The sequence below is a fragment of the Podarcis muralis genome, chromosome 11 (genome assembly GCF_964188315.1).
Source record: "Podarcis muralis chromosome 11, rPodMur119.hap1.1, whole genome shotgun sequence".
NCBI classification, from domain to species: domain Eukaryota; kingdom Metazoa; phylum Chordata; class Lepidosauria; order Squamata; family Lacertidae; genus Podarcis; species Podarcis muralis.
The window spans coordinates 1,587,353-1,594,207 of NC_135665.1; the positions used below are offsets into that span (position 1 = coordinate 1,587,353).

Consider the following 6,855-nt stretch of genomic DNA (forward strand, 5'->3'; position numbering starts at 1 on the left):
AATAAGTTTCTGGGTGATCAAGAATAGCTTACCCACACAGTGTTAGACATGCCTGGTGTTTCATTCAAAACCAGTTAGCCTTGCCAGTATGTGCATTGTGAGCGGACCAAAAAATTGTAGCCCAGGTGTTGGCAGGCCACTATTTTATGAATCATGGTCAAGGGACCTGTTTAACAAAAGAATCTGAGTGCCTTCAGTGTCCCATTAGGTTCAGTTCTTCTTGAAGACCTGGTATCACATTTGAACAAGGTCATAATAAAATGTATAAAACTGTATGTATGTATATATACATACACATATATATGATTCCACATATTTTTCCTCACATACATTCTTGTGAAACTCCTGAAAACAAACAGCCAACACCACAAACAAGCTCTCACACTGAAATAAGAAAATGTGTGCTTCCAGGGTCTCCCAGATCCTGTTCCTTGTTCTATTTAAATCAAGGCAGGTACACTATGGCCCTCCCAATGCTGTTGGACTCCTGCTTCCAGCAGGGATGATGTAGTCATCAACATCTGGAGAGGGCCAGGGAAACCAACTGTAGACTAAACCAAGAGGAAGGTTGAAGGGAACCATACCAGCACAAGGGAAATTTAAGCAAAACTGTGTGCCGTACATCACACAACACAAAGAAAGGCAGGCTGAGATATTTCTGCAATCTTAAGAAAATACACAAGCATTGATTAAAGATTCTGTCTAACTCCATGAGGTTCTTTCTGCCTCTGTTTTTTTCTTCTTTTTAAAACCAAAATCAATCTAAGCAGAGAAAGACTGAAAGTAGAGAGCCTGCTTAATCCTCTCCCCTCTGATCATTTTTTTCAGCTCTAAAGCAACCTTTTGAAGCTTCTTCTACCATTTATATATATGAGAGAAAACATATGGGGTCCTCTGGGGACCAGATGGGAAAGGTCTGCATAACCTCCATTTCCATCTGGTCTTGCTCTGCCCACAGAGACGATTTTGGTTTTTTGAAAAAGGTGGAGAAACACCCTATACAACTGCACACAGAAAGAACTCTGTAATATGTGGCCTGAGTTTATGTAGAAGAGACCAAAATTTCATTTTGTACTGCCGCAGGATGGAACTGGAAGGGGAAGAATGAAGAGGTATTATATCTAAAATGTTGCAATGGTGCACTGTTGTAATTTCTTAAATGCAGAGTTCAAATTAATTCAGTGATTGTGAGTCAGAACAACCTTCTGTGAAACCTTGAGGGGAAGGAAGACCTTCATCTCCTGCCTTTCCATGCTAGGCAAGCTGGCCGGCCTGCTTTTGGTCAGTTCCCCACATTTAGTCAACGATACCTTTGTACATTTCCTTGAAGGTCACAGACAACACCTTTCATTCTTCTTTTGTATTTTTATTAAATATTTTCTTGATTTGCAGAAGTATGTGTAATGTCTCTTGCTTGTATCACCTTTCATTTTTAAGGCTTCTTTTATAAGATATCAGACATCAGAGAGGCAGCTATGTAGCTTAAAGACAATTAAGGGTTGAACTGAGAATGACAATGATCAAACAGTTCAGCTCTTTAAATACTTATTCTTGACGATTTAATACATTACATATTTTTAAATTTTATTTTAATCCCAGCAAGTAAAAAACAATTCTTACAAAAGCAAAAGTAACATCGCTGCCTTCCACTTTACATATTCATATTTAGAAGGTTTAGAGGGTTTTTTCCAATGAATTTTATTGCTTTTTTTTTTAACTTATTGCTGGTTTTGCAATTTTTGCAATTTTTAAAAAAACACTTAGAAGCTTCAAAAAAATTAAGTTTATAACTCAGTATTAAATGCATCCATTTAGATATTCCACTGATTTCAAGCAAGTATGCTTCGGATCATAGCTTTAAGAACAGTACATTTTTCAAACAGCAGAATTCATTTTGAGCTAATACAAAATAAATTTTCAGCATACAATATGAAAAACATTTCTGCTTCTCTCAAGAAGCACTCTCTTCTTAGAGTCTACCTCCCCTGGCAATCTTTCAATGAATCAACCAATGACTCAAACTACAAATATCTTTTCTATACCAGCTTTCTAAAATGTGAGGCTTTACATTGAAGACAAAACAACAGTCAAAAGACATTACTCCTATTTCAAATCAAGCCAGGCGCATTAGTGCATAACAAAAATGTAGCTGAAAGCTAGAACAGCTACAAAAGAGGCATTATACCTCCATGAATTATAGGATACATGTCTAGTACTACTATTACTTGGCCAAACCAGTTCAAATCTGATGTTCATGGCACTTTTAAATTCAGATTACTGCAACCATTCTTCAATCATTTTATAGCAAACACAATAGATATTTTCAATCAACCTGGCTTTCAACTTTATCACAATGTACTGTATAGTCTCATAAACACCATCTGAAGTAAGTTAACATGATTAGCCCAAAGCCACTCAGTTCCCTCAATAGTATTTGATTATCTCCCACAACAAAACCCAACTTTCTATTAAGCTTGCCCACTTTTTAGTGATGGGATTCCTAAAACTTTTACAGCTAAAAGAGAAATGTAGCAGTATTCCCCAAAGCAGAACCTACAAACCATAAAGAAAGTCACCTGCTGAATTTCTGCTAGTCATAGTTATTAAAGGTACAACACAGCAGGACAAAAAGAAGCTGACGTGTACATACTTTCTAGATTTCAAACTTATAAGCAAAACTGCTCTCAAAAAAGCTGCAACAGAGGCATATACAGAAAATGTAGTGCTATAATAAAGCTATATACACAGTACTCCTATTTTGCTTTCATTTTCTAAATACTATTGGCTAGTATGCTGTGCTTTAAAACAGGCTAACAGCACGACTTTCAGTGGTGATGAGGAACCCTAGATTGCCTATTTAGAATAAATATATACCCAGGGCTTTTTTCAGCTGGAACTCGCCTGAACTCAGTTCTGGCACCTCTCAGTTGGGCACCATTGCCATTATAAGAGAACAAGTGAGGTGTTCATGGTGGGTTCCAGCACCCCTTTTTCTAGAAAAATAGCACTGTATATAAGTTAGAATTAAGAGACAATCAAATCTTGGACAGTATTATTACAAAGATTGACTTAATTTGAGGCCATGGTCAATCACACAACTGGGAATATCCCCCATGGATTTAACTGGTCATACATAGTCCTACCCGCTGTATATTTACTCAAAAGTAAGCCACACTGTGGTTTCTGTTGCTTATGTGAAACTCGGTGTATGAAGGACCACAGCTGTGCAGCACAATCCTGTCATTACTCACTCATAAGCAAAACCCATGGGACTTATTTCCAAGAAAGCATGCGTAGGATTTTGGTCTTAATATGTTTAGGGATGGAGATGCATGGATGTTCTGCAGATCTGCCCCTCCATAGCTCCCCCCCAAAAATACCAAAAAAATGTCACTAGGGATATGCTGGATATGCTTGATATACTAAGTTTCTGAAATGACTTTCAGATTTAAGACAAAGGAGAAATGGTTCCTGTTTTGTGTTATTGTTAATGCAGCAACAAAAATACAATACTGTACTTTTTTTCTCCATTTCTCAGCCTGCAATAAATATGGCATTGTATGTGTGCTTCTGGAGGTATGAGAGGCACAGGCTGCAAACACAGAAAAAGCACTTCGCATTTTGACAGCAGTGCAGTAGAATGCAAGGTACTGTGACTCAGATATTGTTCAGATGATGTAGATGGGTCTCTGGAAATACATAAACAAAGGGATGCCTAAATGCATATTGATGCATATTGATGCACATCCGTACCAAAATAAGCAACATACTTTGAGGCGAGAAATTTATGTCACATGTCTGATCTGCCCCTCACCCCTGCATTTGCATACATTTAATATGAAGGATTGTTCGGAGGCAGGAAAAGGGTGAGCCTTCCGTTCATTCTTGGCGGTGGGTACCGTTCCTTTTGAGATAATATGGTCGAGAAGCATTTTTAAAAATCTGACGTTACAGCCTTTGGAGAGCTCCGCCAAGTCTTCTCAAAAGGAGCCTTTAAGAAAGGGGAGAAGGCACTCGCGGGAGCCGCAGCCCCAGGGAGGCGCCCGGGCGGAGGAGGAGGAGGCTGCTGGGCGCTGCCGGCGCATCCGCGGCTCCGACGGAGGAAGGTCGGCTTCCCCTCCGATGCGGCACCTGGCGGGCCCCGCAGCCTCAGGCAAGGAGGAGACCCGGCCGCGCCCCCCCCCCCCGCCGAGATGCCCGCAGCCCGACCGAGAAGCCCCCGCGCCATTCCCGCGGCCGAGGAGACCCGGCGGCTCTGCCTCCCTAGCGGGCGGCGCCTGCTCCTCCGCAGCCCCTTCTCGGCCCCGAGGGAGCCGCGCATCTCTCTCGCGCCCGCCCGCCCGCCCGCCCGGCCCTTACCTGTCTGGGGAGCCGCGGCGCCCGCCGCACTCAGGGCGCCCAGCGGAGGCCGAGGCGGCGGCGGCGGCAGCGCTGGGCTGGGCGGCCCACCTGGAAAGCAGCCTTCCGCGGAGCCGCTCGCCCGGCCTCGCGCTCCACCATCTTCCTCCTCCGGCTCCGCCCCGGCTCGGCTCCGCAGCCTCCCGGCCAGCGCCTCGCCCGCCCGCCCTCCGCTCCGCCCTCCGCCCGCCTCCGCTCGCTCGCGCCGCGCTCGCTCCTCAGGCTCGGCCCCGAAAGAGGAGGCGGCGGCGGCGGCGCAGCGAGTGGCCGCTCGCCAAGGCATCCGGCGAGGAGGAGGAGGAGGAGGAGGCGGCCGCCGCCGCCGCTTGGGTCGCCCGCAGGCCTGGGGAGGAGAGGGCCGGCCGGCCGGCCTTCCCCTCAGCGCCGAGCCCTGGCTGCCAGCCTGGCCGGGATGAAGAGAGGCCCCCCAGCCCCGCCCTCCGGACTAGAAGGAAATGGAAGTCTTCGAAAGAAGATTGCGTGAAGAGAAGGGATTTAAAATTCTGCAATTCTCATAAAGGACCTAAGATGTTATTGTGAACTTAAATACCATGGTGATTTTTAAAAATGCATAGAATTAACACTGAAAAACTTTTGCAATTACAGTGGTACCTCGGGTTAAGAACGGACCTCCAGAACGAATTAAGTTCTTATCCCGAGGTACCACTTTACTGAACTTTGTAAACCTGTTGTGGAATAAGTATAATGCTTTAGGAAAATGAAGTTGTAATGTTATCCTTAAAAAACACACCTTGAGCTTACAGATTATATTGCCTGGGAAGTGTAAATAATATGATTATGATTACCTGACAGTGTGGCACTTTTAGAATCTACTTTATGCTGTTATTAAAAAGTCAGTTTTAAAATGGAAGTAAACTACAACCATCAAATACAGTAAGGCTAAAATGTTTTTTCCCTAGCCTTCCTCATAGCAAAATCATCCAAAACTTCATCAAAATTTGTCTAAGTTTGTCACTTTCAATGTACAGAATGCTCAGTGTGGACAACCTCTCTTGAGACATTGTGGCCCTTATTTCCTTTTTAATTCTTTTGAGTCTTGAAAAACTCCTCTCTCCTGAGCAGTTAGTGACCATAAAGCTAAGAAATAGCCACAAGATTGCTTCCACATTAGGAAAGGCTATCTGATTTTTTTCCTTGTATATAATTTGAGAAAGGTCTGTATGAGACAGAGAGTGCTCTGCTGTAAGCCTATGGCTTTGTCTCATGAACAGGTGAAAGTGCAAAATATCATCAATAGGTTTCAGGTCAATATCTTCTGGCGATGCTTTCTTCAACAGTTCAACACGTTGCTGAATTTCTTGCTTAGATGCTGTCAAATTAGCAAGATTGGCAAACAATTCTGCAGTATCACTATACACACTACTTCTGTTTAAATTGGCTTCAAGTGCATCTAATAAATGATTTTCTTCTAAACCTATCTCTTGAAGATAGTGCATCTGAGGCATCAGGTGCACTTCTGTCATTTCTTTGCCGTTCCCTCACTCTTTGTCTCCTTGTTTTGTAGTTGACATTTGGCAAGGTGGCTTTTGCTTGTTTCTCAAGCTCATAAAAAACAAGTCTAATTTTCCTTTAAAATCCAGGAGTGAACTGTACAAACTTGCACAAGAACTCAATAACAGGTCTGATTTCTGAAGGGCTTTGCTGACCATGTGAAAATGACCAAGCACATGGATCCAAAAATGCAGCATAAACACAAATTCCAGTTCTTCCATTTTCTGCAAAAGATTGTTAGCTTGGAGCCTGGTCTCCCCCTTCCCCTTAACATCAGAGTACAAATGACTGAGGGCATCGGTGATAGCACTGTAACTTTCCAAAACAGCTTCTGTGGCTTTTGTGTGTACATCCCACCTAGTGTCTGACAAATATTAAGGCACTTTAGACTGAGGTGGCAAAAATGATTTTAGAACTGCCCATCTCTTTGTGGAGGATGAAAAGAAGGTATAAATTTCACTGATAATGCCAAAACAGTTCACTGCATCAAGGCAGCAATCCACAGCTGAACAGCCCACCAGATTTAAAAAGTGACCTGCGCATGGAATAAATTTAGCAAATTTTTTTTTAAATGGTTTTTTGCTGCATACCATTGTACTTGCCAGCCACGTTGGCAGCATTGTCATAAGACTGCCCATGGCATTTTCTAAAGTCAATTTCAAGCTCAGTAGTAAAATAGGCAAAGGTAAAGGTACCCCTGCCCACACGGGCCAGTCTTGACAGACTCTGGGGTTGTGCGCCCATCTCACTCAAGAGGCCGAGGGCCAGCGCTGTCCGAAGACACTTCCGGGTCACGTGGCCAGCGTGACAAAGCTGCATCTGGCGAGCCAGTGCAGCACACGGAAACGCCGTTTACCTTCCCGCCAGTAAGCGGTCCCTAATTATCTACTTGCACCCGGGGGTGCTTTCGAACTGCTAGGTTGGCAGGCGCTGGGACCGAGCGAC

The 6,855-nt window shown here is 43.7% G+C and overlaps 1 protein-coding gene across 7 annotated transcripts in view; it reads right to left on the reverse strand.

Annotated features, from left to right (window-relative positions):
- APBA1 (amyloid beta precursor protein binding family A member 1) overlaps positions 1-4,539 on the reverse strand; it is a 94,220-nt gene extending 89,681 nt beyond the window's left edge. For all 7 annotated transcript variants that reach the window (XM_028748811.2, XM_077935937.1, XM_077935934.1 and 4 more), the window contains exon 1: positions 4,360-4,539. The gene's annotated coding sequence lies outside the window, so the exon portion shown is untranslated. The remainder of the gene's footprint in view (positions 1-4,359) is intronic.
- Positions 4,540-6,855: the final 2,316 nt, after the last annotated feature.